At 41.9% G+C, this 26872-nt stretch overlaps 2 long non-coding RNA genes across 2 annotated transcripts; both read right to left on the reverse strand.

Moving 5' to 3' along the window:
- Positions 1 to 953: 953 nt before the first annotated feature.
- LOC135253439 (uncharacterized) lies at positions 954 to 1891 on the reverse strand. The gene is made up of 2 exons (XR_010329613.1): positions 1823 to 1891; positions 954 to 1678 (listed from the first exon to the last, which is right to left on the reverse strand). It is a non-coding gene; the product is annotated as an uncharacterized LOC135253439 (long non-coding RNA).
- A 12062-nt stretch (positions 1892 to 13953) lies between these two features.
- Positions 13954 to 26375, reverse strand: LOC135253440 (uncharacterized). Its single transcript, XR_010329614.1, has 4 exons — positions 22508 to 26375; positions 19869 to 20010; positions 17163 to 17198; positions 13954 to 14664 (listed from the first exon to the last, which is right to left on the reverse strand). It is a non-coding gene; the product is annotated as an uncharacterized LOC135253440 (long non-coding RNA).
- Positions 26376 to 26872: the final 497 nt, after the last annotated feature.

The raw sequence follows: 26872 nt of genomic DNA on the forward strand, positions 1-26872 counted from the left end.
TCAGCAACATTCCACAGACTGTTTCCACTGTTTCCCAGCTGTTTCCATAGGGATATATTCCATGTTTTCTCACTGGTTGCAACCTCACCCACAGTACCGAGTGCCCTGTAGAGTATAAAATAGTTGCTGGCAAGTTAGATGTACATGTACTCCAAATGCACTGTTCTTTACAAGGGGGTAAATGACACAAACTCCAGATGCACAATTGCTAATTGAAAATGAGGAAACAGAAAATGAGAATGCATGGCTGTTATTTGTGGGTGTGTGCTCTAACACTCAGCCCTGCACTGGGGTTTGTCTGTCAATCAGATACTGGCTGGGTGCATAATATTCCCCATTCAGGGGTATTTGCTGAATTTTCTTTGACAGTTTCCCACACATCTCTGACTCCTGACAGAGCACTGGCCTTCTTTTATGTGCAGACGTGACATAAACTGGAGAGTGGAGGCTCCCTTGGCCAGCCCCCTCCCACAAAGCCCTGATGCGTCATGGCATTCCGAGGCGATTCCACACACCAAAGTGTTCCCCTCACAAGACGCACTCGGACAAGGTTCATGCAAGCTACAGCCTTTGCTACAGACGAGGGCAGTTCTACCCAGGTGACCTGCACAATCAGCGAGGATACATTTCATGGCCAGAGAACATAGGAGACGGCATTAAACCCCAATGCATGTCCCGGAAGGCAAAGGCATCAAATGTCATCCAGCCCACCGCTCTGAACTCCCGCAGAGAAACCATGATGTCAAACTCCCTCTTCTGTCGTCCTCCGTGGAAAGTGCACGTCTTTTGTGGCGGACAGTGTGAAATCGCTCATTGCTGATTTCTATCTAACATCTTTCCTCTGGATGTGATACCGCCCAACCATCTGACAGCCGTAGGTATTGGAATTGATTATGTTGAACTACCTTCCTCTCAAGGTCAAAGCTAAAGGAAGAACTCGACACACTCATGTCTTGTGTTATAACCCTGACAGTAATAGTTTCCCCCTTCATGTGTGTTGCTTCATGTGTGCTGATCGTACCGATTGTTCACTTGTGCAGTATATCAGTGGTCCAGTAAGAACTGTAAATTTCAGTTCTGTATGCACTGGCTGTGTGAAAAGACATATAATTCAGACAGAAGAAAATTGAGAGTTTTGAATTTTAAAGGGGCAGGGGGTTGAGAAAGATAGCAAATTTAAAAACCGGTGGGTGGAATTTCTAATTGACTTGAATGACTGTGTAGTTTTGAATTAAGCATGACCAGGTTCCGCTTCAAGAAATCTGGCCCACATGCCACAGATAAACACCACCATCCGAAGTTTATGTCCCTCAGCACAATGGCATCCAAAACAATAAGCATCTGCAGGACAACCATTTAAGCTGGGAAACATTTTAGCAACCTTGTTCGAGATTATAACTTCCAAATCCCCTCACTGTGCTAAAAGCTTCTTTTGTACACCCATGTTTTATTCTCACATCCCAATTTATATGTAAATTCTGGAGATTTGGTTTTCCAGGCAATCTAATGCCCAAGGTAGTTTATTCAATAGTGGAAGTGATCCATCATAAATCTCAAACAGGACAAAACACAGTACAAGGATCATCTTTTTTTCCCCCCCAAACATAATATGATGCGTATTCACACTTTGCAGAGGACACAAAACTGTGGTAACCAGAAGTACAATCCCCATGGCAATCTGAAAAAAAGATTGCAGAAAGCAGCTATAGAATCAGATTTGAAGCAGTGTGAACACGCAAAAGGTGCCAGTGTGGAACTATGAAAATGCACAATAGAAAGTAAAAACAAGTCCATATTTTTAGTGTTACACTCTGATATTTACTTCTTTTTCCAGTAAACCAGCATGGTGCAGGGCAGAATCTTCTGTGATTGGTCGACTTCCCCTCTGTACGCTTGTCTCCTTCATCCGAGTTATTTCAGGTGCTAGTTCAAAACCAGAATTTCATAAAGATTCAAACTCTTTATTCAATTCTATTGTTATGTACAGCAGAATAATAGTTGTTTAATGAACATATCTTGCAAAGGAAAGCATTTCTGGACTGCAAATTCACAATGATTGCTTTAAGGTTTTATTAAACAAAGCATTTAATTAAATTCAAAGTATATTCGATTTAATTTAGTGTATATTAGATATCACTAAGTAAGTCTTGCTGACTCACATAATAATACGTGGAGCAGTTACCCTCTATAGAGAATATCTGCATCCCATATAATGTGGTACAGTAAATTAGTGTTCTCAGTACCAAGCATGGCTATTAAAAATGAGAGTTAATTCTGGTTCTGATCAATATCTTGGGATAGACCAGAGACGTTTGTTCTTCTCCCTCGTTCGTACAGCATTTTATTTCAGTTATCAGGGTCTAGCACGTACGAAGGGAAGGAAGACTGTTAAATTGCTGTTATCTTTTAAATTGCTGGTACAGAGCCAACCCTTTGTCTGATTCCCAATGTAAAGCAAAATCTACAGGTCAGTGTCGTTGCTTTCAGAGTCCTGCTCTAGGGCCCTGCCTCCCATAGAATGTGGGCAAAGGTCCTTGAAGGCCCTTTTGGAAACAGTCAACCTGGAGACTGTTTAAAAAGTACATTTAATTTGATGAATTCATCAATCACCCAGAATCTCGGGCTTGGAGCCGTTCTGTGTAGAGTTTGCATGTTCTCCCCGTGACCGTGTGGGTTTCCTCTGGGTACTCCGGTTTCCTCCCACAGTCCAAAGACATGCAGGTAGGCTAAATTGACTCTAATGACTCTAAATTGCACTTAGGTATGAGTGTGTGAGTGAAGGGTGTGTGTGCCCTGCGATAGATTGGTGGTCTGTCCAGGGTGTATTTCTGCCTCCCGCCCAATGCACGCTGGGATAGGCACCAGCACCCACCGCGACCCTGCTCAGGATAAGCGGGTAAAGATAATAGATGGATGCATCAATCACCCAATGAATCAATAAGTCAGTCACTGATACAAAAACTCTCCATTGGTTTCACACTCACCCATAACAAAACAGAAGGACCATTTAAATAGTTCGCAACCTAGAAGCTTTTCTTTGGATGACAAATATCTTTTGACATTGACTCAGTTAAATGCAAGTGGCATATATTTCCTAATAACCAGATCTAATGAACTACATGAAGAAAACATATTTGTGTCTGAATTGAAGAAAAAAGTCTCCCTTGAATGTATTTCCGAATATGAACTTAAGATCATGTTGACCAGACAGCGGGCCCTGGTGAGTGATATGAAGTGTGCGATGTAAGCCTTTCATGCTCCGAGTGATGCTGCCAGTGAAGAACAGGCTACCGAGGCTTTTGCTGCATGTATCCCAGCATCCTCCTGTGATGCTGTTGGTTTTTTGGCCGCTGGCTTTATCCTCACGCTCTCGGATCTCTACCTACACAAGCGGCACCAAATCAAAGCCCCTCCCCCACCCGCCCCCGCCCCCCGCCCCCAGTATGATATCTTATTCGTTCTGCACTTTCCATCAAATTGTATAGATAGTGGGCTTGCAGCCATGTTGCCGTGCATTAGTTTCATTTCAATCGTCTATTTTTGGATTCTTGTAAATTTTGTATGGGCAACATAACGGTCAATATGCTGTAAGCTGTGTACGTCAAAGCGTCAAACGGAAAACCTAAGCAATGCTGGGAGAAAGAATCAGGAGTAAAACTTTTCAAAAATTGGCTACTCAGCTCCCTCCTTATATTTTATTTCATAAACATGTGAAATCAGGCCAAGTGCCCCACAGCAGCAGAGGGAAAAACTCAACTTGAGATTCATGTTTTTTTTTTTTTTTTTTTGGGGAGGGAATTGTTGCTGCATGAGTCCAAATGTAAAGCTGTCCTGGAAAATATTTAGTCACATGTTTCAATATCGAAAAATAGAACCTAACAGTATGTTTGTGCAAAATTGGGTATTGGAACTTTGTCATAACTACATTTACCTACATATCTCATTCCTCCAGGTCTAATCATAATCTGTAAGGCAACAACCATCGCCCAGTCCACAATGCTCCAAAGTACAAATTTTATGAATATTCCTGAGGTATTAAAATACCTACATGACCCATCTGGGGTAAGAAAGGCATGTAAATGGGAGGTTATTTATGTACAGTGTATGCTTCATATGAATCTTGTGTTGATCATATAGAGATATGTTTCCTGCCTGCAGTTGTTATAAGAAAATATAATTTGTGTGCTCATGCTTTCTTCACTTAGTATCTCTGCTAGGCCTGAAGAGGCTGAGAGTGAGATTAACTGCTTTAACTTTCTGAGGTTGGAAAATAGCAGGGGACTCAGGGGAGAAGGTTTAACTAACTAACCTGCCCCCTCCAAACACACACAAAAACACAAACACACACACACACACACACACACACACTCAAACACACACACGTTACGGGAGCATGTTGTGTCTGTGTCACAGGTGAGAGGAGGAGGGCCTCCAAACTCCTCCTCTCCTTACCCAGAATACCAATCAGAATCTGCAGCAGGGCAAAGTGGGCAGGGGAGGATTGGCGATTGTTCATGTGGCCAGCGAGTTTGATTTAATGACACTCTCCTAATAAGAGATCTGCCCACCGAGGCCACTGAGTCAACAAGCCCTGTCCATCACTAGCTCGGTCCTTTTGCAGCAGAGGGCTTTTGGGCTGGGGATGTGAAACGGAATGATCCGGAAGGCTGGATCAGAATCACTTCACTCAGAGGCACTCCAACTATCATCTCATAGCTTTGAGAAGAGTGCAAAGGCATGCTTTCAGATATGTTATTTATATGTGTTCTCAAGGTTTCATAAGCTTTTGTATGCTAAAAACAACACCACATCAATAAAATATGTTAAATCTATTAAGAGGACATGAGAAGTGTTTCTTATAGATTCCAAATCTCCTTCACACACAAACAAACACACAGACACACACACACACACACACGCATGCACACAAACACACACACCAGCACACACACATACACACACCAGTACACACACACACAGCCCCCCACACACACACACCACACACACCAGCATTTACACATACACACACCAGCACACACACACACACACATGCATGCACACAAACACATACACACATGTGCACATGACACACACACACAAACAAATCCTATTGCAGCTACTCCTCCTCCACATCCTGCCACTCCCCCTCCCCACACCCCCCTTCGATTCCATTTACTCACATGACTGCGAGCCATGCTTTGCCAAACCTAATCCTCACCCCAACTGACACTAAGACAGTAAACTGCGCCGACCCTTACAACAACAAAAAAGTTGATGGCTCAACTCTCTAGTGCCTGTATCGGTATTTCTCCTGTATCCAGTGATTACAAAAAAATTGGTGGTAGAAACTTCTTACACAGCATGTGAAAACAAAATGCCTGCTGTGCTCCATATATGTAGTGCAACTTTAAAGCTTATTTCTCTACAGACACATGAGGAGAAAAAAGCAACTTTTCAAGCAGGTTGTCTCAGTCTTGGATTTAGTGATGAGCAATAACCATGTCACCATTATATTTATTTCATCACTAAAATAACTGTGACTATGTTTTTTGTCAAGTTTAAAGACGAGTGTCTTCACCTAATTAGTGTGTGGATCATGCCATTTATCTAATCAGAAAAATATCTGGACTCAGGTGGTCAATTGGTCTTCTTTGTCTGAAAAGCCGTTTTGATACATTACACATTTTAATTGGTTTGGGAAAGTGCACAATGGGCTATTCAAGAACCCCATCTTCAATTAGACAGCACGTTCAAGCTGATGAGATCAAGTGATCATTTACAAGTAAAATTTCACATGCCCCCTGCTTTGCAAAATGCCCCTCTTCTTGCTAACACCATTATAAAACAAACACTGTCTTATGAATACAGAACTTGGATGAACACAAAAATACCGTATCGCCTGCATCTCGAGAGCAAAGACATGTAATGTCAAAGTGTACAAAAATCTCATTTTACAATGCGTCAAGGTCTTTCCTTCACAATTTGAGAGCATTTGAAACTAGCTTTTTGACTCGTCACAATCCGTGACCACGTTAACAGAGTTTGTATCTGAAAGAGAGTTGGTTCATGCAATAAGAATCCTTGTTATATTCAGGGGGGTGTGTGGGGGGACTTTTTAATCCATTAATTCAAAAGTTTTGTTGTGAAAGAATCTGAAACACATTTTGTGATGCTGTCCCTCCTGCACTGTGTTAAACCGAATGAACTGGGATTGAGTGGCACCAGAGAACAGAACCAGAGGAAGCCAATGGCTGCCCCGGCCCTCTGAATTATACCCCATTCCATAAGGTCAGTAATCCCGTTCACATTCTCCAGCAGAATGTGCTTTACTGCTAACCTCAGGGACCTGGGGCCTACGTGTCAGAAAATAAATATGACGCTCAGATGGTCAGAAGGGGTGTCGGCAACGGGGGTGGCGAGCGTCAGACCGTGCTGACGCGAGTCTAATAGGACAGAGGGAAGACAATCTATCAAACCCGTAGCCTCAGAGCAGGAAGGGCAAGTCCTTTTCCTGCGTGCGTGGAGACTGATGAGAGGTATAGAGAGGGAACAGTGCACCCCCCCTCCCCAAGCCCTCATGCAGGGACATCGTCCCAGTCACTCAGGCTGAGCTGTCTTCCCGAAAAACACCACAGGTGCAGGGTAGTTAATTTCTCATCTTTATTCATGTCCTTTCCAGAGAGCAGTTCTATGGCCCTCGAAGCATATCGTTCATGACCTGCCTCACGTGTCTTTTTTTTGTTCTGCATCTTTTATAAACCAACAATAAAAGCTGTGAGCTAGGTTTCTCGTCTTAGAAATTGCTCTTGATGTAGTCTGTTTGCATTTAGAAATCCTACTTTGGCTCTTTGTTAGCATAGTTACTGTAACTTGCAACAGCACCTACATCTTAACTGCTTGGTCTGAGAACACTGTTCACCAGGTCTACTCCCGTATTCCTGGCGCTAATCGGGTCAAAGCATCTACGTTCCCCAGAACTGTAAGTCGCACTGGATAAGGGAGTCTGCTCAATGAACGCAAAGTAATGAAACGTAGCATAATGGCAAATCTCTTAAGCACGAGTTTGTCCTGCACTGGAGTCTCTATCCTTTCTTCTTAATTTTGAGTTTATTTTTAATGATAAAAAACGGTCTCCTGCCCCTCCCGCGTTACAGCTGAGGTGTGTCAGTTGAGTTTGAAGGACACTGTATTGCCTGGCGCCTCGTTAAATGCGTTTCACACGCACTTGTTTATGCAGGCCCTTTAATGCGCTGCGCCAGGCACTCACACACTCTTTGATGTGAAGGGCAGCCCATAAAACCAGTCTATTATTGTTATTATAACTCAAAGAGGGCGTTGCCGCATGAGCGCTGAAAAGGGAACAAGTCATTAAATTTAAATTAAGTGATATTTTCTTTCAATGCACAGGGAGCACCTTCTAGAGCAGACTGGTATTTCGACTCCATTACTCCATTTTGGCTATTTGTGGTGTTAACTAAAGCTTCCGATGGCTCTTTTTGTACTGTTGTTTTGGAATTTCTAAAACTTAAATATCATGAGCATGTAAATGCCCAGCCAATTAAGGTGTAGTTTGTGCGAGAAGGAATAGAGCCATAATGCTATCAGCATTTTGTTATTTTTAAGCATAGAAAAGCAATGGCATTGCCTACTGCAGTGTCCTAATGGGTGGCAATAGTTTCAGAGCTCATGTGAAATAATGGGAGGGGATGTTCTTTGGAAATAGAATGGCATTGATTTTTGTTTCCAGTTTCTTTGTTTTTTTCTTTTTTGTTTTTTTTTGGTCTGACCTGCTATCTGACCTGTAAGAGAATAACAAGCCTTGTGGTTAAGGTTATGCTGATGTTAAATAAATTAGGCTCTCATTTCTTTGGACCTAAGTAAAAAGGACTGTTTTTTTTTCTTTTTTCGCTGTTTTGAATATTATTTGTGCCGGATGTGCTCAGTCACCACCTCACTCTCTCCCCTGTATAGAATAGAATGAAGCAAAACTAAAGAAGCAGTCAAAATAATCAATCGCAGCTCATTCATTTTCATAGAAATGGTAGTAGCTCTTTTTGGCACATAACCTACCTCTAGCAATTGAGCCTGGCAGGTTCCCGACACATTGCAGCAGGCCAAAACGATTACTGCAGGCTACGCGCCCTTAATGCAATTTCCCTCGCTTTGATCCATTGTGGGCATATTCTGTAAGACAGCTCTTCCTCTTCTTCTTCTTCTTCTCTGTGAGGACGCGGAGTAGGGAGGGAGAGGAGGGATTTTGTCTCGGAGAAAAGAGAATCTCAGAGGGATAAAATCAAAGCGGGCTTTGAAGTCGGGCTGCGCAGGAACGCAGAGGAGACGGGCCGCGACGCAGCCTCGCTTCCCCTGCGAGGGCCAAAGCGCGCGCGGCGTGGAAACGCGCGCAGCGTTTTCTCAACGTTACAGCGATGTTGCAACAACGTTGGGAGGGTTGGGATGGAAGGACTGCAACATTACTGAAGTGGCAGGTGCCAGCGGGTCACACTGGACCATTGGAAGAAGGACGTGGGTTTGATGAATATGATGATTACAACTCCTCTCTATGTGTGCGTGTGTGTGTGTGTGCGTGTGTGCTGTATGTGTGCATGCATGTCTGTACATTTATGCCCTTCAGTTCAGAGATGTATTTTTACTGAGTTTTACAGTTCTCTGGTGTATCGGCTTTGCTAAGAGATTCTAAGCAGCAGAATGCTGCATGTTGTGGTGAGGCACAGCTAAAAATGGTGCGGCCCCTGCAGCAGAGACGGAGGTGACGAGCTGGAATTATATCAGTGATATTATAGCAGTGAGAGACAGCCTCCTTACTGTGCTGCATGGCATAACCTCGTTTTGCCAAGTTTATTTCAGTTTATTTCTGCCATTTTCATCTGACCCCTCCCAGCAGAAACCCCCACCACCTCCCACACACAAACCACCCCCCCCGTGTTTTGGCCCATGCAAACAGGACCAGTGGCTCAATGCTTAGGATGTCTGAGAACAGCTTGACTGCTGTAGGTGGTTGTGGCCACTTCACGCAGCAGGTTCACCGACATTCTGTCTGTTACATAAGGTGCTGACGTAATCACTGTGAGAGGTGACCTGAGGTGGACCCCCACGTACATGTAACCGTTTATGACACACACTTGTATCTCCATGCGAGTGGCAGAGGCAACAGCTTGGATGTCACCATTCTGAAACATGCATAGAAGGATGGGAGGTTGTTTTTTTGTAAGTTTTTTTTTTTTCACTTCTTGATTTTTTTTTTCTTGAACTCAGCAAGTTTAGCCTCCAAGTCTGAGGAGTGAGCGTTTCAGTCGATTCTACAGAAAAGTGTGAAACCAAAATGTTTACCGGGACCGTCCCAAGAGGAATGGAACTCCCGCCATTAGGGACAGTGCCTGGAGAAAAAGGCTCCAGTTAAAGCAATCACAAACTTTGGTCTATTTGGGTCTGATTTTCATTGCTTAACAATTGAAATAATACGGCTGCTATGGCAGAGGCAGGTGCCGGGCACTTTGTAAGCTGCTCTTAGGAAAATTCACTCTTGAAATCCTGGATTACGTCTTGCCTCAAGATCTGTAGTGTATTCATATTAGTTTCTGTTCCTTTGGTGAAAAAGAGAAAGCAGACAACCGAAGGTGATGTACTGTATATTTATCTATTAGCCCAACAAGCCCTTTTATGTCACATTTAACCTTGGGTGCAATTAGCATGGGTGACTGCAGTTAGCCAGATGGGTGACAGTCATATAAAAATGTTATTTATGTATGTGGATTAAAAGCAGCATGTGTTTTCAGTCCAAGAATGAGGCTTTTCAATGATGAGGTGAAAAAATGGCACCGAGCTTGCACTTGCATGCAGCTATTTATTTTTGTAATATTTTTTGCTTTAATGATTAGCAGTGTGCCTGCAAACTATGTTTATATTTTTATATCATTGTGGATAATAAGGAATGAAAATGTCCCTTTGCATTTTTTGAGGACATAATCTCCCCCATAATTTTATGGAATATATATTGTCATGTATTCAGTATAGTTACATGTGCAGTGAATATCAATTTGGACTTTTCAAGTAAAAAGCAAATTATACTCCTTTAAATTTACCTTTGCCTTTATTGGTCAAATGTATTTTTTGCACAGCAGCTGAATATGACTAATTGACAGCAATTCATCCAGACAATATAAATTTGTTTGGATACATTTATATGCACTACCAAATCGAAGGATGTTGATGTACAGTAAATAATGGAGTCCTCCATTGCTGTCTGTGATCACAGCCAACCAGGGACCTGCATGAATAGAGGATTTTTGTCACTTGAGATCCCCAATACAATAGTGAAGTTCAGCCAGCATACAAGGTTGTGGTACCAAAGAATTCTCAGGGTGTCTCAGCAGCCCTCTGTTAGTTTATGGTTTTGTAAATACAAAAGCTGCCTCATCAAAGCAACATACTGCATCTTTGAGAGATGCGTGCAGCACAATATGCTTCCATGCGCAAATATACGGGCAGTAGCCCACACAAATGAGTTTGTAGCATCAGGGGCATAGTCTCCATAGTGTTGAGCAGTCAATGAGCCATTACTTGTAACTGTATTCAAGCTCATATCAACATGGATGGTACCTGTCTATATGAAATGGAACAGCCCTGTATATATAGTTTATCTGCAGAGGGAAATGAAGCTAACCATGGGGACCATGGGAAAAGTCCCTTGGATATTAAATGGCTGGTAATCTTTCTAAATGACCCTCAAGGGGGTGATGTCGTCTTTGGCAATATTTGCATAGCACATAGGCCTCTGGGAGTCTTTTCTTTTCCGGCTGATGCAAAGTGTCCACTTTAACATGTAGTAAAGCATGTTGAACAAAAATATGGGACCAAATTACCTAATGCATAATTTAAAGGAAATTGTGAGTATTGCATTTGTGGATGTATTGAACATAAACACATATAGGCATGTAACCATAAACATTTTTCAGTGTAAACATGCATAATGTGCATTACTCACTGCAACACGAAACATGTATACTAACAGACCCACACTCATATGCTTGTGCACATTTGTTCACATCTGTTTATTTGTATACTTGAAAAATGCTCTCATATACTGTTTACACACAAATACACAAGCATCTCACGTACACACACACACCCACGCACACATGCATCCACAGACACACACACACAGACACACATCCACATCACACACACATGTATACACATACTCACACTCACACACACATCCACACCACACACACTCTCACACACGCACACACACACACACATGCACACACACGGTCTGGGATGATACACAGACTCCTTGCAGCAGTTTAGACAGTGAGCCCCCTCCTCCCATTAGTATTTCATTAGGTCACTGAAGCCCTAGTCTCTGTTGAAATGGATGACCATCATCTCTTTTTCCACTCCAGTGCCCAGAGTCAGAAGACTCAGTGTGCACAGTAATTCATTCCTCTTTATTTTCCCTCCCTCATCTAGATGCTGGAAGTAAAAAAGAAAAAAGAGTGAAATCATGTTGCTCCTCCTCACATCAGTGTGTCCTGAGGCTCAGACACATTTTGGTTGTTTTATTTTCTCAGTGGTAAATTAAATTGACTATAAAGGTTGTCGGCGAGCAGAGTAAGGTTACGGCGAGCGCTCAATCGCCACATGATCTGTTCCCGTCGGTCCTTTTCGAGCCGGGCGCTTGTGCGCCCCTCCAGTCCCCCGCAGGCTGTCGTTAATTCGTTCCCCTGCCCCTGTGTTCTCACGAGGGTCCACCGGGCCTGCCAGACCCCGGTTTATCCCCCACTAACCCAGCCCTCTACTGCTTAATTGAAACGAGCGTCCAATTGACTGGGCGTCTTCTTCGCGCCGGAGCCAGAAACGGCAGTGACATCATCCCCAGCACTGGGCAACGCGGTAGTGACATCATCCCCAGCACCGGGCAACAATGGTAGTGACATCATCCCCAGCACTGGGCAACATGGCAGTGACATCATCCCCAGCACCGGCAACAATGGCTGTGACATAATCCCCAGCAATTGGCAGCAACGGTAGTGACATCATCCCTGGCACCAGGCAACAACGGCAATGACATCATCCTTGGCACCAGGCAACAACGGCAGTGACATCATCCCTGGCACCAGGAAACATCGGCAGTGACATCATCCATGGCAACAGCTGCGACAGTGCGTCTTCAGACACATCCAGACCCAGTAATGAAAGCCTCTTGACTGAAATGGTTTTTGATGTTTTTTATTTATTTGCACGCCCTGCAATTGGACACTTTTCTTTTTTCACAGTATGCTTGAATAAAACTTTATTGTTTTTTTTATTAACTATGCTTCATGATGTCTTTTCTTATGGATTAATTTGGATTTTTAGTGGTACACAAGTTTTTATTTTTAGGTTTCTATACCTTTTCTACTTAAAACTGACACTACCGCAATAACCCATTAGGATCATCGAATGACACATTAAGGTGGAGTACCTGTTTTTTTATTGTACTTAGGCCTATTCTATAACCTCACAAAAAAGGGGGGAGGTGTGTGTGCGGAAGGGAACTGTGATCTATCAAATTAGGAGTACCTGTGCAAATGGCGTAGTCCATAGAGCAAGTGACTCCTTCTCTATCTGTTACTCTGGCTGCTCTGGAGGGTTGCCACTGTCTGTACAGTGAGATTCTGCAGGGGGTTGCAGAGTCTTGATTTGAATCAGTGAGCCTCGGATGCTCAGTCAGTAGGAAAATGGAGATACTTTGCCTGACCCAGCTTCCTTCCATAGAAGAGAATAGCTTCATGTGAGGGTGAGGCTGCCTCACAGTCAGGTGTGTGACCTGCTGTTTCACCCCTCTCTCTCTACCCCTCTCTCTACCTCTCACTCTCTCTGCTAATGCTGCTGAGTGTGATTCTGTGCTGCTGCTGCTGCTGTTGGCCTTTGTAGCTTGGATAGATAACAGCAGAAGATATCGTCTCACAAGAGGAGTCCTCACATTGAACTCATTCATAATCGTATACTTACATACCCCTCTCTCTCTCTCTCTCTCTCTCTCCTCACCTCTCTTTCTCACTCTACCCCCCTATATGCAAAACCCTGATTGCTGTATATAGTGTGTGTGTGTGTGTGTGTGGTGGATCTCATAAAGTGGCTGAAGGCACAGGAAACTGGTGAGAAGTGTGTAGGCATGGAGACATGAGCTGTTCCAGTTTTTTCTTTACATTGCCTGGCCATCTCACATTGGCATGCCAATCAAACTGAATTGGGAAGCCTGGGTCAGGTTTAATGACTGTGGATATGATTGACAGGAGTGACATTACCTCCTTCATTAGGTCCTCCTCCTGCCAGTCCAAAAAGATTTTAAGAACAGCATCATACCGTAACTTGACTAATCTATTTTACTTACAATGGAAATTGTGAAGCCTTTTATTAAAAATAGTATTTTCCCAGTTTAACTTAAACCAGAGAGATTTTTCTCCTCTGTGTTGTTCTGTCACATACTGTACTTTGAATATACATTTCTCTAGAAGTATTATGTATTTTGTTATCACAGAATACAGAACTTTTTGTCTCTCAAAAATAAAAATCCTTTTAAGGCGATAGTTTAGTTATTAAATATCATTTTAGTTTTCATGTATGATTTCGACTTTCCCAGATAGTTTGTGTGTGATGAAGAATATTTGAGGTGCTTACAGAAGTTTCTGGAAACCTACCAGCTTTACAGTGGGGGGTATCATGGCATTCAGTGGTGTGAGGTTTAAAGCAAGATCGTGCACTTGAGGCAACTCCAAAGCAGCTTGTGCAGGAACTATGTTTAAGTCTGAGAGGTTATACAGATTTTACCATTTCCACTAAGCTGTGGTCAGGTTATGCGTTCTGCCAAGTATACAGAGAATATAATAATAATAATAATAATAAAAATAAGAAGAAGAACATTTTCCATTTTCTCTTATCACGAAAAAAACAAAAAAAACAATGCCAGATTGTTACAGTATATGGGTGTAAATGTAAATCAAGGCCCCTTTTTATATATAAAATAGGTAACTTCACTGAAAACTATACCACTTTAATGAAAAGTTGAAATAGACCCCCAATGCTGCTTTCTCATAAGAGAAAATACAGTTTAAAAAATCATGAGGATATACAGTTAAAAGTCTGCCATGTTATTACACTTTTTAATGAGTCCTTAAACTTTTTACTTCTAAAAAAATCACTTCAAGAAAGCTAATACTGAACTATTAACTGAAAAATAGTGAACTATTCTCTTGTTAAAAATATTGCCCGGGTGATTACCTGGATATAATGATATTGCCAATCACGCTGGGGGTTTAATCTTCCACTGAAAACAAATTCTGAGATGCCGCCAAGTTATGGAATGGAATGAAAAAAATATCTGAGGACTCTGAGAGGGCAGAGTTCTCCCAGCTTGTGCCAGTATGCAGCTCCAGCAGGAATGCCAGAAGACTTTGGGATAAAATGGGATTTGCATGATGGTGGGGGTAATGTGGGGGGGGGGGGGGGGGTTAATAATTGAATGAGTGCTTTGCTGTGTTTTCATCTGGCAGGTCAGTCCTTTATTTTCCTAGAGTGCTTTTCATTCAAACTCCCCTTAATCCACAAGATTCCGAGGATCTTGGCCGTCAGCCCCTCCTCAGTCATTTCCTGGCTGTTTACCTTTGGAAAGGGGGGGGTTATTTAATTCATTATTGTTGATGAAGACCTCCTCGCAGCTCAGAGTGGCCCCTATTCATCACTGTCACGGAGGAAGGCGAGCACAAACATCCAGCGTGCAGATCCACGGTTGAGCATGAGCCGTGATGGTCACCGTTTCACTATGTTTATCCATTTATTGCTTCGTTCTCAACTTGAAATTAATATATCCCCAAGAAATCAGGCACTACAACTGTCAGTGAATCAGGAGGATTTATTGGGCACCATCACGGACTGTGACATCACCACCGCTGCAAAGCTAATCTGGGCATTTTTTTTTCCTTTTTTTTTTTTGGTGGGGTCGGTTGAACACCCAATGGTCCTGGGATAATTTGCTACTATGATGAGAGTTATAGATCTATAGCCTGGCATTTAAGCTTGTTAATTCAGGAGGCTGAATCCTGTGCACCTTTACCATCCATATATATACACACATATATATATATATATATATATATATATATAGTGTCAGGAAGGGTGATTGTGCACCGTCCCTTCAGCACCCAGGTATTCCCGCAACATGGGAGTAGAGCTGCAGGATCATGGACAGCGCCAACTCCACTCACACACAGGGTGATAGCTCTGGCTCGTTGCAATTAGTCCAGTTGCTACCCATTATTTAATCGTTGGGCCTTATAAAAGGTCCCTGCTCTCCAGGCCAAGAGGAGCACTTTAATTCATAGTTTCTGGCATAATTAAAGGTGCAGGAATATATAGGATAATATATAAAATTGGAAGAACAATGAAGAGCACCTTGTGCCAGATCTCTTGTGAGGCCTATGTATGATTCTGAAATATTCATGACACAGAAAACTATTCACTGTATGAGTGTATGTGTGATCTAAGGCCAAGGGAATATTCATTAATAATGTGAGTGATGAAAAATAAAGGGTTAAAATGATGTATTTTGGATCAGTGGGTTTGAGGGGAAAAGGTTGCTTTGAATTCGGATCAATCAGACAGTGCCAGTTGCAAATTAGCTGATTATCATGAAAATGTAAACTGTTCTGAGTGGCCGTGGAAAAAAGAATTTGATGAAGCAAGGTTTTATGTTAGTAAACCCACATTTGTGAACTGAGCTTTCTGTGTGCCAAGATACAAAGTGAGCCAGCTTTCCCCTAGTACATTTCTAGAAGGTTTCTGACACACTGGTCCTGCTACTGTGAGGTCACCTGTCCCTGGGGAGCACAGAAAAGATTTGCCACTGTCAGGGGGACTGAAACTTTAATTACAAACCTAACTGCCTCAGTGATTTCAAAAGATACACGATCCCTACACGTTCAATGGCAGCCTTTATCCATATTGCCTCGGGGGAATGTTAATTATGCATCGAACAGAAGTTACCAGAAATTGCATTTTGAATCGTGAAAGCCATTTCTCGGCACTTTAATAGCCGTTTTTTTGAAAGGGATAAATAATCTGGTTAGTCCTTTTCTGTAGGTGAATTAATCCCCTTGTATCGGACATGAAACATGATAATAATAACTACTAATTATTATTATTACATTTTATTTTATTATTTGGTCCCAGTTGTATGAGATGTCTTAGACTTGCCACACGGCCCTTTTCTGGAGCAGGTCTTGCATGTTAGTGGGCTCTTAATGCAATCCTCTTTAGCCAGGTAACCTTTATACAACCAAGTTAAATATGAAACTGTGTTATGGAAGCCATGCAGAAATTTGCAGTGGCATTTGTGCATCTGAGACCAAAATGTGAGGTGATGTGAGGTGGCCTGCCCGCACCCCCCCCCGCCCCCCGCCCCCCCATGGCCCATTCTGAATGCAGCAGCCCAGCTGTGATGTTGACTTTGTGCCACTGAGGATTGTTAACACAGTGCTTGTCCCTGTTTATTACCTCCTCCGGCAGTCTTGCCCTCTTATCACAGGAGCAGAATAGACCTGCTCTCTCAATATACTTGCAAATACGAGCACTGAGCACAGGGAAACACGGAATTGAATGCTGAATGCTGCACATATGGTTAGGCGCCTGTTCTGGTATATTCAAGGAAATGTTAACTTGTGTTTGTTCATGAAAAAAAGAAACACATTTAGTAAAAATTATTCTCCACTAAGGACTGAATGCTAAATTAAGATATACTGCTGACTTTTAAAGATAGACGATGTAAAAACAAACCTTGTTTTGCTAAAAAAGAAAAGAAAAGCAAAATAAGGGACTGCAATTTTATTTAATTTTGCAAAATATGACACTGTATTTTTCTTGTTCCTTTACCTGGGTGCCTCAGACTGGACTCATTCTTTTTATTTAACTGGCCTTTTGAAAACATTTCATATTTTTGCTGTTTCTTTATAACTGATCAATTCTCCTCTCGGAGCATTAGATGCAGCATGCAATGTAATGTATGAATGTGTGCCAGCTACAGAATCCACTGCAGTCAGGGCCTCTCAGCAGAATCAGCCTCATATTTCTATTTAGTGTACAATGGGGTTTGCAGAGAAACACACCTGAATGCTTTGCTGAGTGCTTCGCTGGCCTTGACACTGAATTAAAGGCAAGGAGAAAAGAAAGATGTCAGCAGACATAGAGAAAGCACCTGACAGAATGCAAGATAATTACACTCTTCATGAGTCACAAGGTTATGTTTTCCACACAAAAAAATCATTATTTTTGAGTGCAATTCTTTATAGGAAATTTATATGAGGGTGCTTGAGAAATTTTTGATTAAGTGTGAATTGAGCAGTAATTCTAAGATAATCCCCAAAAACATTTGCAAGAGAGCTTTCACACACCCCCTCCCCCTCAACCCCCAACCCCATTATGAGAAAATAAATCCTTATTCTGCAGTCGCAAATATCTCAGTTGGGCTGAAGTGCATTGTGAGACTGAATTTTAAGCAGCGGCTGTTTGGAGTAGGATGGTAGGTGTGTGGCAGGCCCAGTTCCAGCCCTGTGAGCGGTTTGGACAAAGGGAACGTTTCTCAGGGCTCCATCAGTCACGCTCCCAGTCCCTGTCCAGCCCTTGGCGATTGGCTCTTTCCTCTGGGGAGGAAGAAAATGAGCTCCCAGCAGCTCTGTTCTCCTGCCCCACATATTGTACAGTGCACTCAATACCTGCTTTGAAAGGCTCATTGATCTTCAGGGGCACTTTTGTCTCAGATGCTAATATATTCGGCTGATGGTCCTGCTTAGTTGCTCATCCTGAAGAAACCAATGAGTAAACATTATGGATCTGCTTTCTCTGACGCCTCCATAAGTTCAGTAGGACAGAATTGGAGAAAAAAGAGCAAACAAATGATCCATAGTCAGGGCAGACAGAAGTGTGCGCGTGTGTGCATGTGTGTGCGTGCATAGCGGTGTGTGTGCGTTTGTCTGCGCGCTTGGGGGTGTGTGTGTGTGCATGCATAGGGGTGTGTGTGCCTGTTTGTGCGTGGGGGTGTGTGTGCGTTCATGGGGGTGTGTGTGCGTGTTTGTGCTCGGGGTGTGTGTGCATGTTTGTGCGTGGGTGTGCGTGCATGGGGGTGTGTGTGTGTGTATTTGTGCGTGGGGGTGTGTGTGCATGTGTGTGTGTGCGTGGGGGTGTGTGTGCATGTTTGTGCGTGTCGGTGTGCATGCGTGTGCGTGGGTGTGTGTGTGTGTGTTTGTGCTTGGGGGTGTGTGTGCGTGCATGGGGGTGTGTGTGCGTGCGTGTGCATGTGTGGTGGTGCGTGTGAAAGTGCATGTGTGCTCGTGCGTGGAGGTGTGGGGGAGATAGGAGTGAATCTACCACTGAGACATTAGGGAGACAGAATGTGAATTGGGACTGATGATGATGATAATGCAGATGATGATGAAATCCTAACTCTGTGCAAACCCTGTGATTCTCTGGGTTTGCTGTTCCAGTCATTTGCCTATTTTACTTTTGTGCCTATTGAACCTTGTCTGTATGAGGCGCATGCATAACACACATATTTCACATCATTGCTTTCAGCAGACCCAGAGCTACACAATCACCAGAAAAATGTAAAACGTGGCGCCTAACATTTGGTCACAGATCCACGAATGTCATTTCTGAACGTTTTAAGATTTTTGTATATAAATGTTACCTGGGTTAAAAGGATCAGATTAACAGAATCCATTGGAATGTGAGCCCTGTTCCTGAAAAATGTGTTAACGAAAAAATTCTACATGACTGAAAAAGCTTTGTTAGGGTCTTCTTTAACTGAACGCCAATGAAAACAGGAAAGGCTGCAAGCTCCCATCATGATATTCAAAGTTACACTCCCATGGGTGCTTTCACTTCTCTGCTTCTACAGTTATGTATGTCCTTGGTTAGGTTTAGCAGCTCCCGAACAGAAAGGAATGTTATTCTCTTTTTTGAAAGAGAGCCAGAGGCATGGCCATCTTCACTGACAGTGGATTTATAATGCAAAGGTGCATTGTCCGCATTCTTATGACTTGCTTTAACTACCACTTTCAATAAAACCAATTAATAATTAAAAATAATACAGTGTGACAAGGGGCGTGGCTGTTTCAAAGGCACCATATGACAGTCAGTATAGCTTCATGCATTGATTTTATGTTCACCGTTTAAACATTTCTCTTCCTCAAGGTCTATACTGTTACACAAAAGTGTTAACACCTTGAAATAAAGTCAATGAACTGCCACCAGTTTTGAGGAGGCTGAAAAAAATGAATTCAGGACCTCCAAAAAGTACTGAAAATCTCTTTGGAGATTAGGTTAGAGAAAAAGGTCTTGTCTGCTTAGAACAGGACAGGTAACATAATATGAATATTCATGAGTGGTGAATATTCATTTAGATTCCTCTCAAATTCCTTGGAATAAGCATATTCTCCTGAAAAAAATACAGTAAGATTTTCTTTGTGCTTCATAGGTTCATGACCCTCTCTCTATTTGTATGTAAATATGCAGGGAAAATCAGCATTGATTTAATAAGGAGCAAGGACAAATTCAGTTGGTTCACAAATACACAAGTGCACATTGCCTCTCTCTCTCTCACTCACACACGCACACACACACACACACACACACACACACACACACGCACACACACAAGCCTATCATACAACCGCAGTAGTAGAAATAAATCCGGGAGCACCACACTGTGTGACAAATCCAGTCTGTATAAACTTTCCTTACGATGGCCTTGCGTGCACGCGTGAGCCGAGCTCCGATGCCTTTTTAACTTGGGTTTTACAGAGTAAAGCAGTGACCTTGCATGCCGCTCAACGAAAATAAATCTCATTTGTGTTCATTCTGCCTCGTTCCAGATGCACGGGCGGGAGGCATAGATGGACGAGCAGGAAACTGTAACAAAGGCAGTTCTCATTGTGTTTCGCTCGCTCCCCCTCTGGTCTGTGATGACACATAACAAAGAAAAACTAAAATCACTGATCTTTCCTCTGTCTCTTCCAACCTGCAGAAAGATTAGCAGGTCTTTGTGTAGGGCTCCCCGGATGGCAAACGAGACCCTCGGCCAGCCGTTTTTGGGGGAGGATGCAGAGAAGCGAGACTGCGTAGAAAAGCATATAAACGTCCCTTTATTTCACCAGATTCTCTTTGTTGTAGAGAGAGATTGCGTACCAATTAGCACTGAGAACCGGCTATCGCGGCGTCCTTGATCACTGGTAGAAAGGCTGTGACTGAAATACAAAGAAACCTGACAGCCTGGGGAGTGTGTGTGTGTGCGTGTGTGTGTATGCGTGTGTGTGTGTATGCCTGTAGGTGTGTGTGTGTGCGCGAATATGCGTGTGTGTGCGTGTGTGTGTGTGTGTAGGTGTGGTGGGTGTGTGAATATGGGTGTGTATGTGTGTGTGCGTGTGTGTGTATGCCTGTAGGTGTGTGTGTGTGTGCGTGTGTGTGCGAATATGCATGTGTGTGTGCGTATATACGTGTGCGTGTGTATATGCGTGGGGGTGTGTGTGTGTGTGTGTGTGTGTGTGTGTGTGTGTGTGTGTGTGTATGTGTGTGTTCAGTGCAGGGGGTGTACACGTGAGCACACAAGTGAGTCGGAGTGACAAACCTGAACCGCAAGGCCTATAGCATCTCCATTATTCAAGAGCATTCTTGCTTTAATTCATTGGTGTTGAAGAGGCAGTGGAGGCTGAGGGCTTTGTGCCGAGGATGTGCATGCATATGCAATGACCTTGAAGCTTTTCCTGCTCGTTTTGATCCCCACCCCCCAACCACCCAAACCTCTGAGACACATGAAGAACCGCATCTTCAGCCTTTTCATCTTCAACAGAATCAATGTATTCCTTCTACTTGCTGCACAGTGCTGAAGAGTTTTTGAGTATAGCCTTAAAGATTTTATATAATTCATATAATATACAGCACCCAACATAATGTTTGGGAAAAATGCTTTTTTATAATTTGGCTCTGTACAAAATTTAAGATTAGAATAGTTTTTATTGAAGGGGCATTTTTATGCAATTTGGTTTAACTGTTGTACCCCCTGACAAATGGAGAAAAAGATCAGAATAGTGACATCAGTGGTGTTTCCTCATCAGGACCTTTATCTGGACTCCTTTCAATAAATTAACATTTACATTTTCCAATAGTTCAAATTTCCATTGAACAGGTACACCATGCTACCCACAATCAGTTTTTTTTAGAGTGCTCCCTTAGCTCACAGGTTCAGATAAGCAATGTCACAATTCAAATGAAAACCACCATTACTTTTTGAAGTACACTGTCACAGGTAAATAATATCACAATACAACCCGTAACTTAACTTTTAACTTTGGCACCCCATTAAACCCCTGAGGTATGTAACAGAATCTTTACTACTTTACATTCTGTGTCGGTTTGAAACAATTAATTTCCCAAATTTTCACTTCAAAATACAATTACAGAAAATGAGCATTAACACTAAGAACATAAAAAAGGACGCAATTTTCAAACTGTGGTAATGAGACACCATGTACGTTTCACATGGACCCACAGTGACACAAATCGGCTGCAGTGGGCCAGTACGCTAACATGTATAGCAACCATGTATTTCCCGATCATATGCCATTTAGTAATGAACTATAAATGAGGGCAAATAGCACACATGTAAACTGCGAAGTATTACAGTACACAAGCATTAGCACCGATTAACACCAAAAAGTAATACTGTTTTACCTGAGTGACGCTAACTGAGCTAGCATGAATTGATGTGGCAGCTCAGTAAGCTAGCATATTTTGCTAATCAGCTAAGTAGCAAACATGCATTCTCCATAATACATCAACTCCGTTAGTATTTCCCCATGGTAAATAATGTCTACTATTGTTTCAACGTCATTAACTGTGGAAAAACTAAAGAAGATCAACGCCATGACACTATCGTTGTGTTTCCTCATCCAGATCTTTATCTGGAATGAGGAAAATGACCACAATCCCCTCTAGTGTATGGACGAAAGCATTAGGCATCGATCCAAGGTTAGTATAAATAGGCTTTCTGATAGATAACCAACATGAGGAAATTAACTGGAAATATGTTTCCGCGTTTTAACTTTTCTTATAACAGTAATGGATTTGTAGTCGTTCTACCATAGATTATTAAAGTTTTCTACAATTCCACTGAAGTTCTACCAGGTACTTCTGAGAATTGTCATATGAATTGGTTTTACATTATGGTTTTAAACTCACAGACACTTCATGAATTTAAAGGTTCTTATTACTGTTTGTACAACTGTAGTTAAAGTGATAGCATTATTTAACTTGTCACATTACCATGTACTTTTGCGTCCTATGTTTTTTTTATTATACAGTTACTGTGATAAACCTCATTCACCCAAAAAGGTCTGACAAATCTAGACATACAGCATGATCAGCTGAGAGTTAGCATGCATTGTCTGCAGTGTCTGACCTTCAGCAGCCCAATCCCATCAGGACTGTCTCAGTGAGCTGTTTTCACCACGTGTTTGGGGGTGAGGAACCTGTCAGACAAAGGGCTCAGTCAACATGTATCCTTTACTTTGACTTGCAAGTAAATGCAAACATTTGAGTTTTGCTCCATGAACACAATACGGTGAGATAATTTTGGTGATAGCTGATAGCAATTAATTGTGCACCAAAGTACAGAACAAATTCCTACTTTTGAAATATTAATTTCCTTACTCTGCCTTGATATTGATCACAAAATATATTAAGTTCTGAATATAGCCAACCAGGTCCACAGCTGAAGGCTAATGCTAACACACTTTAAATATCACAGCATGTCAAAAGAAATATACAACTAATCATGCATAACTACATTGTGTACACTAGTGGTAACGAACCCTGTTCCTGGTGATTTACCATCCTGTAGGTTTTCATTTCAACCCTAATTTTTGCATACCTCACTCTACTACTTGGCAGCTCAACAAGATCATTAAGGTTGGAGTGAAAACCTATGGGATGGTAGATCTCTAGAGTGAGGGTTGGTTACCACAGGTGTACATGATGGGGCAAAAAGTTTCAGTGTTGGAAAAAATCCAGGGCTTTCTAGAGGTATTCCAGCTAACAGTGTTCTCACAATGTTACTGAAATGTTTTGTCAAGGTTATAACATTGCCTCAACACTGCAGCAATATTGTGAGAACGTTTTGAGAATGAGAACAATGCTGCTGTAATCTCTCGGCTCCATAGTGCTATGGCCTAACAGTGAAGAAAACTGGCTCATCCAAAATCAAAATAACCGTTGTTCTAATACTTTCCAAAGATCCTAAACACGATCATAATCTTGCCTCAACCCACTTACCATTTTCTTAACCCTAAACCAAACAACTATTCTAACTCTAAACCCTATTTCGAAATCTAGGTGTCATCTGAAAATAATTGATTTTTCGACTCAGATGGATGAAAAACTAGATAAGAAATCATGAATTCAAGGAAATAATGCAAGTAAATGTGTTTGGTGTCTTTTATTTCAAAGAAATTTAAATTTCACTGAAACAAGATCAAAATATACAAGCCAATAGTGTCAGACAATCTAACATATCAGTCATCTGAGATATTAGATTGCGTTTATGTTTAGGGGCTAGGAACCAAAAACGCCGCAGCCTGATCCCACATTCTCCCCGGCCAGCGCCAAATCAGAACAGCTGTGTTGGCAGCCACTGTTCTCTCATTGTGGAGATCAGCACGTCAAAATTGCAGGTGAACAACAGTTCGAGCTCCTGTCAATCATACAGGGTCACATGTGCACATGGCCTTCACTTCACCTTTACTGCTGTCAAGCAGAATTCCTGCAGGGAGTAGAGGGGATGGCAAGAGTGATGCAAACAAGCCAATAATGGACAGGAGGAGGAGGCTCAGGTGAGACATCAGCTGCATTTTGCAGTTTCCTCCAAAACATCATATTCTTTCAGCAGATAAAATAAAATAAACAAAAATAAATATAAAAAAGAAATAAATAAACAAATAAGTATTTTTTTAAAGTAGTAAATAATAATACATTTAAAATATTATTATTATTTTCATCACATCATTTACTGCGGCACCAGAAATAAATTATTTCTTGTATTCATAAGGATCCTGAGGCTGTGCTTGTTAGTCATTTATCGCAAATGTAGAGAAAGACTGAGAGGGAAAGAGAAAGATGTGGTAATTATATACCACGTAATACTATACTGTAATTATGCACAGTGTGTGCGCATGTGTGCCACTGATGTTGGTGTTGTTTGTGTTATGTGGTGTTGTATTATGAGCGTCCCCATTCACTGCCTTGCCTTGTGATTCCGGGCCAGGCGTGGATTCCGCGTAGACAGTGATCACTCCCATGGTTTTCAGTGTCTTTGTTTGAAGTGTGAAGTGCTTCTGTTGTCACGCAGTCACAGGATAATGCATGATGGATTCATCAGTGAATAGATGGCCACGAGTTACTAGGATTCTGTTGACGGGTAAAGATGGGGGCGTGTGGATCATGTGTGCAATGGGAGCCGGTTTGGTGATCTTCTAGACAGCTTCTCTCAACATCTCACAGGGGCAGGGCGACCGCTTACCCAGGACTGAAAACACAGGTCCATGTTTGTCCTTATTGATGTTTTTGAAGCAGATTAGACTGCTGTGTCAACTGCTGACTAGACTCCTGTTTTTTTCACATTAAGTCTTCCCTAATTATAGATTTAATTAAAGGAATTAATTATTGCAAAGGAAACCCTCAGATCTAAATGCAACGAATGTACCCAAAACAAGGACCGAAAGATTACAGTTATGTATTCAATAGCTACAAAGAAAATGTATTTGCAGAAATAAATGACTGCTATTGGTTAATCTTTTTGCTTTTGTTGTCGTTATGTAATACTGAATGCACCCTGAAAAGTATGTGTTCTTCAAAGCAGAACATATCAAAAAAGCACTCAACTACTCTTCATGTAAATTTATATTTTTCAGACAACAGAAACATTTTATGCAGTGTAGCATTAACCTTGATGTATACATAGCACCGAGCATGTAGTTAGCTATTCATTGGAGTTCACACCCTCTTTTCATATTCCACCATGTAAAAATGTTTTTTAATTGTTGTTATTTTCTTGTCCACAGCAAAGATATTTTAAGATATTAAAGACTCATTCTGTATGTTCTATGTGCATTAAACTGGCTTCCTCATCAGACTGCACAAATTCTTGTGTGAAAGTGACAGTGCACTGAACCAGAGCAGAACCTTAATTTCTTTTCAGGTTAAGTGCCCCCATCTTCCACCCCACCCCCATTTCCAATTTAGTCAGGTTTGTCATATCCTCCTGAGAATTCCACCCATCCATTATCTATACCCACTTATCCTGGTCGCGGGAGGTGCTGGAGCTTAACCCAGCGTGCATTGGGCAAGAGGCAGGAATACACCCTGGATAGACACCAATCTATCATAGGGCTCACACGCCATTCACTCACATACTCATACCTATGGGCAATTTAGAGTCTCCAATTAGCCTGTGGGACTGTGGGAGGAAACCGGAATACCCGGAAGAAACCCACGCAGACATGCGGAGAACATGCAAACTACAGAACATGCAAGGCCCCAAGCCGAGATTCAAACCCAGAACCTTCTTGGTGTCAGGCGACAGTGCTTTGTTTTTTACAAAGATACATCATGTAAGTGAAAGCATTCTCAAAAACATTTTGTATTTTATTTTTACTGAATGTCCCTTGTAGTGCAGGTTTCAGACTCATGTTCCCTACAGAGGACAAAAATTAACTTCCAAAGGTTATCCTAGGGGTGAATACAGGTACTGTTTTAGCCCCTCCAGGAAATCGCAATCTTGCGAGCGCAATAATTATTGCAAATTCAACCAAACTCCGCAATATTTCTCAGCATTAAATGTCCAAATCTAGAGCATGCGTTAACACATATAAAAAAATGCGTAGCAAAATGTGTCTGTAGGGGCTGCGGTCATAAAGAAATGCATTACAAAATGGTTAGGGAAAGCAATCATAAGTGCTTATCTGTCACAGGAATCTTCAATAACGTTGAATGGTTATCCACTTTGTGAATACATTTGTTCTCCGATAAAACAATATCTTTGTTGGCAGACGGCTCCTTCAGACAATCTCTGTTATCAACACTCCTATCTAGCATAATTAGCAAGCATAGCCGTAGCTCGACCTGTGTAACATTACTTGTTGCTCCGCTGGGAAAGACCGTCCATCACTGCATACAACTTGGTTTACTCCAAAAGTCAGTTCGGAAACTTCGTATTAATATAACTCCTCATTTACAGTTAGCAAGGCTCTTCTACCTCTCCTCTTATCATCAAAACAGACGGCAAAACAGGAAGTGACAGGGTTTATGGGAAATGTGGTCTTATCATGAGAATTAGGCTACCAATTTGTAACTTTGGTTCTTTATGTTCAGAAAATTTAAAAAAACTAAAATATTTCCAGCTATTTCTGTGATATGCAGTATGCTTATTATCATAGGAAGTGATTGCATATGACTTTCTTCATTAGGTAGTAGTTTTTAAAAAATCGCAATATTTTTCCTCGACTTGCAATTTTTGCCAATTCCCGCAGTTTTACCGCAAAAAAATCACATAAAATATAGCAAATTGCATCGCAATTTTGAGAAAAGCCGCTGCAAAATCAAGCATTTTTGATCGCAACAATCACAAAAAACTCTGCGAAATCCTGGAGGGACTACTGTTTGTTCTGCACAGAGGAGGAGGTTCTACACTGCGTCAAGGGAATAATATAAAACAGACCCTAACCCAAACATAGTCCAGCTCATCAGGACTGTGAAAATTGTGCCTACATTT

The sequence above is a fragment of the Anguilla rostrata genome, chromosome 4, assembly GCF_018555375.3.
Source record: "Anguilla rostrata isolate EN2019 chromosome 4, ASM1855537v3, whole genome shotgun sequence".
Classification (NCBI taxonomy): domain Eukaryota; kingdom Metazoa; phylum Chordata; class Actinopteri; order Anguilliformes; family Anguillidae; genus Anguilla; species Anguilla rostrata.